The sequence below is a fragment of the Siphateles boraxobius genome, unplaced genomic scaffold, assembly GCF_051911475.1.
Source record: "Siphateles boraxobius isolate OS27281-9 unplaced genomic scaffold, OSU_SipBor_1 227, whole genome shotgun sequence".
NCBI lineage: Eukaryota > Metazoa > Chordata > Actinopteri > Cypriniformes > Leuciscidae > Siphateles > Siphateles boraxobius.
In genome coordinates, this window is record NW_027508841.1 from 25,001 (window position 1) to 32,500 (window position 7,500).

Sequence of the window (7,500 nt, forward strand, 5' to 3'; positions counted from 1 at the left end):
CTAAATGTGTTCAGATGGGGCCGTTCTCTCAATGAACAGGATGAGGAACGAGCAAATGTGGAAACGCTCCTCGACTCTTTTCAACCAGGTTTCTCATCAAATATTGATGCAACTCCAAAAAGTCCTCAGCTGTGATCGCTTTAGTGCGGATCTCCGAGCGCTGTTAAAACTTTCATACACACACACACACACACACACACACACACACACACACACACACACACACACACACACACACACACACAGATGCATGAGTCTCTCTCTCACACACACACACACACACACACACACACACACACACTTACACACACACACACACACACACACACACACACACACACACACACACACACACACACACACACACACACACACACATTCACACTCACACAGATGCATGAGTCTCTCTCACACACACACACACACACACACACACTTACACACACACACACACACTTACAAACACACACACACACACTCACACACACTCGCTCAGGTAGTGGAATGCGCTGACGGGCGCAGTATGTCGTGTTGTTGGCTTGAGTGGGTGCGGTTGTCAGCGCAGTGTTATCAACCAGACAAACTATTTAATAAGAGTGAGGCATTTGATCTGCTCTGCAACACACACACACACACACACACACACACACACACACACACCATCTACATAAGGACATGTGTTGTGTAACTTTCCCCTGACAAAATATTCCAGAAAATTCGTGTGGACAAAAAACTTGTGAGAATTCTGATCTGTGACTGTGACTACAGACTCATGACACACTTGAGAACTGATGCATTTGAACAACAAGCTCACAGAGAGATATTCACAGCAGTTAAAGAGCCATATGGTCTAGCTTAATAAAATAGATATCTATAAAAATAAATAAAAAATACATGCACATTCAAATGCAAAATTAATTTGACCACAGTTGGTTAAAACAGTTATACATCTTCATAGAGTATTTCCCTGATCTGCTTTTGAAAACGTATTTCACCTTGTGCAAGATTAATAGGAGCGCTTCAATAATACACAGCTCTGTCAGAGCAGATTACTGTGTTTGGAGTAATAATGGCTAAACACAATCTGAAATGTCATTATACTCAGCAACGGGATCATTTGACTGTGATTTGCTTTGATATAAATAAAGAATGAGCATATGGCAGACAAAGGTAAGGTGTGTTTTCTTTTCTTTGGAATAATGTCCACTGATGAATCATTCACAATAAGAGCCGGAACGTCTGCTGAGCAAAGTAAACACAGTGAGTCTTTACACGCATATATATTTCCCTTCTTACTCCGCAGTGCTAAACTATCAGGCGGACAGGAGATAAGCAGACGCTGAGAACAGCGCTTCGAGACGCTCAAGGTTGTGCCGCATTCCTGAGTCCAGCGCAGAACAAGCCTTTATCTGAGAGTCCACCTGCAAATCAGCAGTTTCTCCAAATCAAAGATGTTTAAATTAAACTGTTGTGTTTACATCGGAGAGGAATACACAGCGGGTCATTTCTAAAGAACATCGTCACACTTTCACACTAAACATTCTTCCCCATTGGAAAGAAAAGTCAAGTGTTTCTCCGGCAATGAGAACTAACGGAGAGCAAGCGGAGACAATAGTATTGTTGCATCTGCTACCTCAAGAGTCTCACATTTTCTATGATCTGCAGTAGAAAAATGTAGAAATTCTCATTAAATTCAACTAAGATCAAATGATCAGAGCTGCAATCCTCATTCATTTGGGTCTATTTTTATTTCTGCTGAAATAATTGTACTGAAACATCAAAGAAAGAGCAATCACAGAATCAAAGAAAGAGCAATCATTTTTTTTGTTTCTCTGGGTCTGTCAGAAGTGAAGAAAAGGAAAATGCCGTTTATCAACCTGATGCTGTAAAATACGAAGGGCTTTCTGCCTGTATGAATGGAAAATTAATAAAATAATAAAGCGCACAGGCGGGGGGTGAAAACAGGCTCTTGGACGTCTTCCAGGCCCCTGCGAGGGGGTCACGGGGGGGTCGCATTCATTGTGGGGCCGAATTTTCCCGATGCGTTCCGGGCACAAAGAGAGGGTGGAATCCGTTGGAGGGCAGGTTTTGGGAAAAGCATCTGTGCTCAGGTCGATTACTGTCATAAAACTCTGCCAGCGCCCAGCTGGGGGTCAGGCGGGAGGGGAGGGGGGGGGGGGGGGGGGGTGGATGTGTGGATGGAGTTGGGGGGGGGGGCAGAGGTCCTCAGATGGTATAAAGATCAGAGCAGGACTATCCAGGTGAGAGGTGGAACCCCCCGGACAGCCCAATCTGAGCGGCTCATTCAGATGCTAATGAGAGGGTAGAACACATCTGTTCCCCCCCGACCGCTCCGGGTCTTTGTCACCTGAAAAGCTCCCCACCAGGTATCAAACAAGCTGCAGGAAACAGACCCTTTTCATCCTGTTACCTCCGTTCTCCAATCAGCAAATGAGGCCCTGGTGACAACAGGGGCCCCCAAGAGCCCGACGGGGCCACCGATGCCCCACACGCACCTGACACAGTTACACAGCCCAATTAACCCTTGCTCGCTGACAAACACCGGCAGTTTAAACTCGGTTTAAACACATTACTCACATTCACCGCAAACCATTTGCCAACCACACTTGATAGTCATCGATTAGCTCTGGGAATGAGTTCGACTTGGTAAACGTCCCCGCACATTACTAATACATGACGTAAACACTCGGAAATACATTTGCTTTGCCGCCTGTTCTCTCACCTGCCTTTTCACTGCCGTCTTGAGAAACACAGCGATGTGTTTAATTAGAGAGGGATGCTGCGATCGCCCCACGCTCTGTCACACAACAGCCATGCGCAGCTCAACCCAAATAACGACCTGAGACAGACAGCCCCGCGGCACGCTGGCGGACCCCCCGCCAAGCTTTCTTATGCTAAACGCGCCTCTCCTAAGCCTAATCTTCAGCTGGGCTGCTTAAACACAACAGCACACTGCACCTTTACTGCGGAGCGGAGCCGTTAGCATAACAAAGATGCTCTTGTATGCTGAACGCTGAGACAATGACCCACACTACGTAATATGTAGTGCGTTTAGAGCTGAAAAATATTTGTAAAACTGCAGTCAGATCAAGGAACAAGGATTTCGTTTTAAATTTCCTGATATGAATAGTCACACAAAATCTTTGATCACCAGCATACAAAACACAACATGAATGCTGTTCCCTTCAGCAGGGAAATATTACAGAAACAAACAGTATATGCATGTATAAAGTCAGCATGAAATTAAAATGAATCTGGTTTCTAAATGCATGTTATAGATTCATTTACATCTATTCATTTAGCTGACGCTTTTATCCAAAGCGACTTACAATTGCTATATGTGTCAGAGGTCGCACGCCTCTGGAGCCACTAGGGGTTAAGTGTCTTGCTCAGGGACACATTGGTGTCTCACAGTGGATTCGAACCCGGGTCTCTCACACCTAAGGCATGTGTCTCACATCACAATATGGAAGAAAAGATCTGTCGCTACTTCCGTGTCTCGACTTTAAAAAGACCCTACCTACTGCATAAATACAGTAATGTTCAGCTGTGGTACTTTTTTGTGAGGGTAAGGAAAAGGTAGCATCAAAGCTCTCGTCTTTCTGCCAGCGGTGCACCCCAATGCAAGCGTGTTCCTTACGAAACGGAGCATTCCCTGTTCTCTTTAGGTGTACAGCCGGGCCGCAGAGAGTTGCACAACACAGTTGAGTGGGTAAAACTGGAAGTTTTGATGTCCTGTCCACCTCTCCGGCTCAGTTCTCCGAGCGTTTCCCTCCAAGCCGCTCTCTTTTGATCACAGGCATGAAAGCTGTTTCTTGTGAGAGTGCAGGTACCAGGGGTATGGCTAGGTGCTAATTAGCTCAGCAGGATAATTGATGTGTAGATTACACTGCGAACAAATGCCTCGACTTGTTTGTTCTTCTCACTTTTCCTACCCCCTTACCTCTGCCCTAATGAACAGTACCTGCCTCGTTAAAACCCTGCTAATGCGAGGATATATATGCGCGGGGAGGGCTTTCCCCAGGTGGAAATACCTTTCAGAGCGAGCGTGCACAAATGCGCTCCCACGTGCACGCTCCTGACCTGCTGAAATGCCTCCGCTGAGCGCAGGGATTTATGCAAGGCAGCTCAAAGAATTTAAAAAGGAAACAATTTCTAAATGAAAGGCCGTGCCATTAGAGTACCAATGGAGTTCTATTGTTACGCCCCTGTAATGCCATTTCCTTCATCTTTTGTCTCAGAGAGGCTATTATTAGCGGCCTCTCACAGCTGCGTATCCGTTCAATAGGGTTTGAATTTGGTCATTAACAAGTGAATATCAGCAAACACATTTGTGGAGCCCCTGCCATTGCTAATAAACTAACAATGAGTACAAGCCTAATTGGGAAATGCAATGAAGAAATGGAGGCAAGGTGCCTGAGGTAGGGAAAGACAGCGGAAGAATAGACAGGTCATTATGAGGACGGATGTGGAGGGAAAAGGTGAACAGTTGAATCGTCGCCTCCTCGCAGTTCCCACGGACAGCTATAATCCGTCTCTCGCTAGTTTACACGTTAAACACGTTATTGTGATTATGGACTCCCGCTCTCTCAGCAGTTCCACACACAGACACACAAACACACACACACACACTGGGGCAGTGTCTATGCCTGCGAGCCATCCGTGTGTTCTCCCAGACAGCTGACGGGTCTCCGGGTCAGAGGTTTCCCTCTCCTTGGCCGATCCATGCACTTCCTGTCTGAACTGAATTCCCTGCAGACCGGAAGTCTTTGTCAACCACAGCTTTCATTATTTGCTCTGTATAAACTTGCAGAAATTTGCTACAACAAAAAATTCCAAGGTTCTGTTAACCCTGAAAAGGCAGATGGGGGAATTCACTAACAATGAACTGCGCCTCCCGATGCTGTTGTTTATTATCCATTATACCCCAGAATGGTGGTATGTTTGTTCTGAAGAATTTGTTTTAATTTAAATTCAGAATTCATTTAAGTCTGAGACAGTGACTTATGCATTTGGAAGATGCTTAAAACGTACACGTTTTCTCAATTAAAGCCGGTCAAGCTGGAAGGAAAAAGGGCTCCAACATTTAGTGAGTTTCAAGATGGAAGTCCAGCTAAAATCCAAACTGCTAACTTTTTTCTTTCTCCAAACTAAGCCAACAGGGATCTAATCCTCCAACAAACTCCATAAACACACTCCTCCCGCTTTAAGAAAGTGCAAGGAACCATTTTTTCTCTCGATATTTCTGCGCTTAGACCGCACCATAATCATCTTATACACGCTTTTCTTTGTTTGGGGATTTTCACGTTTCTCCTTCCAGAGAGATAAGCAACACAATAATGAAAGCTTTAATTACCCCACCCTCTGCCCGCTGAAGGACGCGAGACTGTGTCTTCATGGAGGGGGGAGCAGATTGAGCTAGAGCTAAGAAAAACTGTTTTGGACTACTAACAGTCGGGCAAACTGGCACTTTCCATCACCAACCTGATAATTCTCCCTCCATCCCTCACCCTAAAGGTCTTTTGTTTTCCCCTCCTGCTTCCTGTCACCATCTCGGCATAGAATCAAACGACAGCAGGGTTTACTTTTCAGTGTCAAAGAAAGATAGACAGAGAGAGGGAGAGAGCAAGACGGGAGTGATTGGGTCAGGGCTGGGGGTTTCACTGGGTCACAGGAAACCTGGACGATGCAGATGTTTAACAAAAGCCTTTCATATTCTCCAGCTTTCCTGAACTTCCAAGTACCGGAGACTTTTAAGCGCAGAGCTGATAATGAAACCTCTTCTCTTTCAGCAGTAGATATGAGGCCTTTTTATCCAAACTATACGCTCCAGCTTTCAACATTAACAAACGCAAAACAGGTAATTAGAGCTGAGGAAATGCATAAAGGAATTTCCTGCAAGCGATTCAGGAGTGAAGTTTCTCTATTACTATATCTGAGTTAATATATATATATATATATATATATATATATATATATGCAGATTGTGAATCCATCCATCTCCAGTAAATAAAGGAAATTCTGGGAAGCACATAACCTGAAACAGAATGTCTACGGCATTTTTTTGGACTTCTTTGGCTGTTTTGTTATTTTCAGGAGGACAGTGTTCTGTCAGTATCACAGGCCTCCCACAAGCTCATCTTTATTAAAGACTGTCTACTGACAAACATAATAACCGGCTAAAGGACAGAGAGGGACATCCACCTGAGGACCCGGAGAAAAGCAGGATAAAGCTGTGAGGTGAGAGAACACACAGAAAGGGCCGCTGCTACTGAAAGCTTTTATTTATGACGGGCTTGTTTCTTTTTTGGTTTATGTGTGTGTGTGTGTGTGTGTGTGTGTGTGTGTGTGTGTGTGTGTGTGTGTGTGTGTGTGTGTGTGTGTGTGTGAGCTTGTTTGTTACTGCGGCTCTTATCAGTGCTGGTGTATGTGTAAGGTGTGAGAGGATGAAAGCCGTGTGGGTGACAGGAACTCAGCTGCGGCAAGGCAGAAAGAAACTAATCAGCCTTTTACAGCTTGAACCGAGGCGGTTAGGTAGCCTCGCACTAACCGCACACGCGCTAGCTCTGTCACCGCTACAAATTGGCTTCTTACAGAACTCAAGGTGCCAATGGACCATTAGACGCACAAAAGCAAGAGTTTTACTAGCGTCTCATGTGGGAAAAAAAACCCTGCACCTCCCCGCCGAGTAAAACACACACTGTCTGCTGCTCATCAGGGATGTTTGGAGCTCCGGAATATCTCTGTTCTGCCGGAGCCAAGATGTTTTTTTCACAGGATAAGATGTTCAAAATGTCTCTCTCCTTTCAGTAGAGTCATTAGATTCAACAACATCTATTTACACACCTTTACAAGACCTGAATATGAGAGTAAATAAGAACGCAGCTTCTTTAAGCACTACACCAGTGTGGCTTTATCCTCCAATGGCCTGAAAATAAATCAGACGCGCGAGCGCGCACACACACCTGCACAAGCACATGCGGTAAACAGGTTGACAGAGAGAGGAAGCTGTCGCCAATTAGCGGCAGTGCTAATCTGGTTGTGTTGAGAGGATTATACTCTGTCCTGGTGGGACGGGGAGAAATTTCATTTCCCGTGCAGCGTCGGTAGACTCTACCTGAGTCAGCGGAGCTGTGCACGTCAAATCCGTGCTGAGATAACGGTTAATCATCTCTCGCCCTGAGAAACTGTTTCCCTCCACTGGGCCGAGCACCCGACGCTTCATTCCTTCTGAAAACACACGAGAAAATGTGACCTAACCTCTCACCAACGCCAACGCAGGAAACACACATGAGGAGCGCTGCCTCCCAGAATTCCACTGTGATATCGTGTCTGCCATTTTAACTGGTTAACAAGGTTCATGCTGACTTCAAGTCCTCCTGCCGAGTTCCTGCATACAAGTCTAGAAGTCGTAATTGTGTGATTTTGGTCTGAATAAAACGAGTGTTAGGCAATTTCATAGCTAGATAGCCATCTTAA

General features: G+C 45.3%; 1 protein-coding gene across 4 annotated transcripts in view; it reads right to left on the reverse strand.

Moving 5' to 3' along the window:
• Positions 1–7,500, reverse strand: part of zeb2b (zinc finger E-box binding homeobox 2b) — a 70,677-nt gene that overhangs the window by 22,193 nt on the left and 40,984 nt on the right. The window contains exon 1 of one of the 4 annotated variants that reach the window (XM_077240387.1): positions 7,139–7,251. The exons of the other annotated variants lie outside the window; for them this stretch is intronic. The gene's annotated coding sequence lies outside the window, so the exon portion shown is untranslated. Of the gene's footprint in view, positions 1–7,138; positions 7,252–7,500 lie in introns of those variants that run through there. 4 annotated transcript variants of the gene reach the window in all.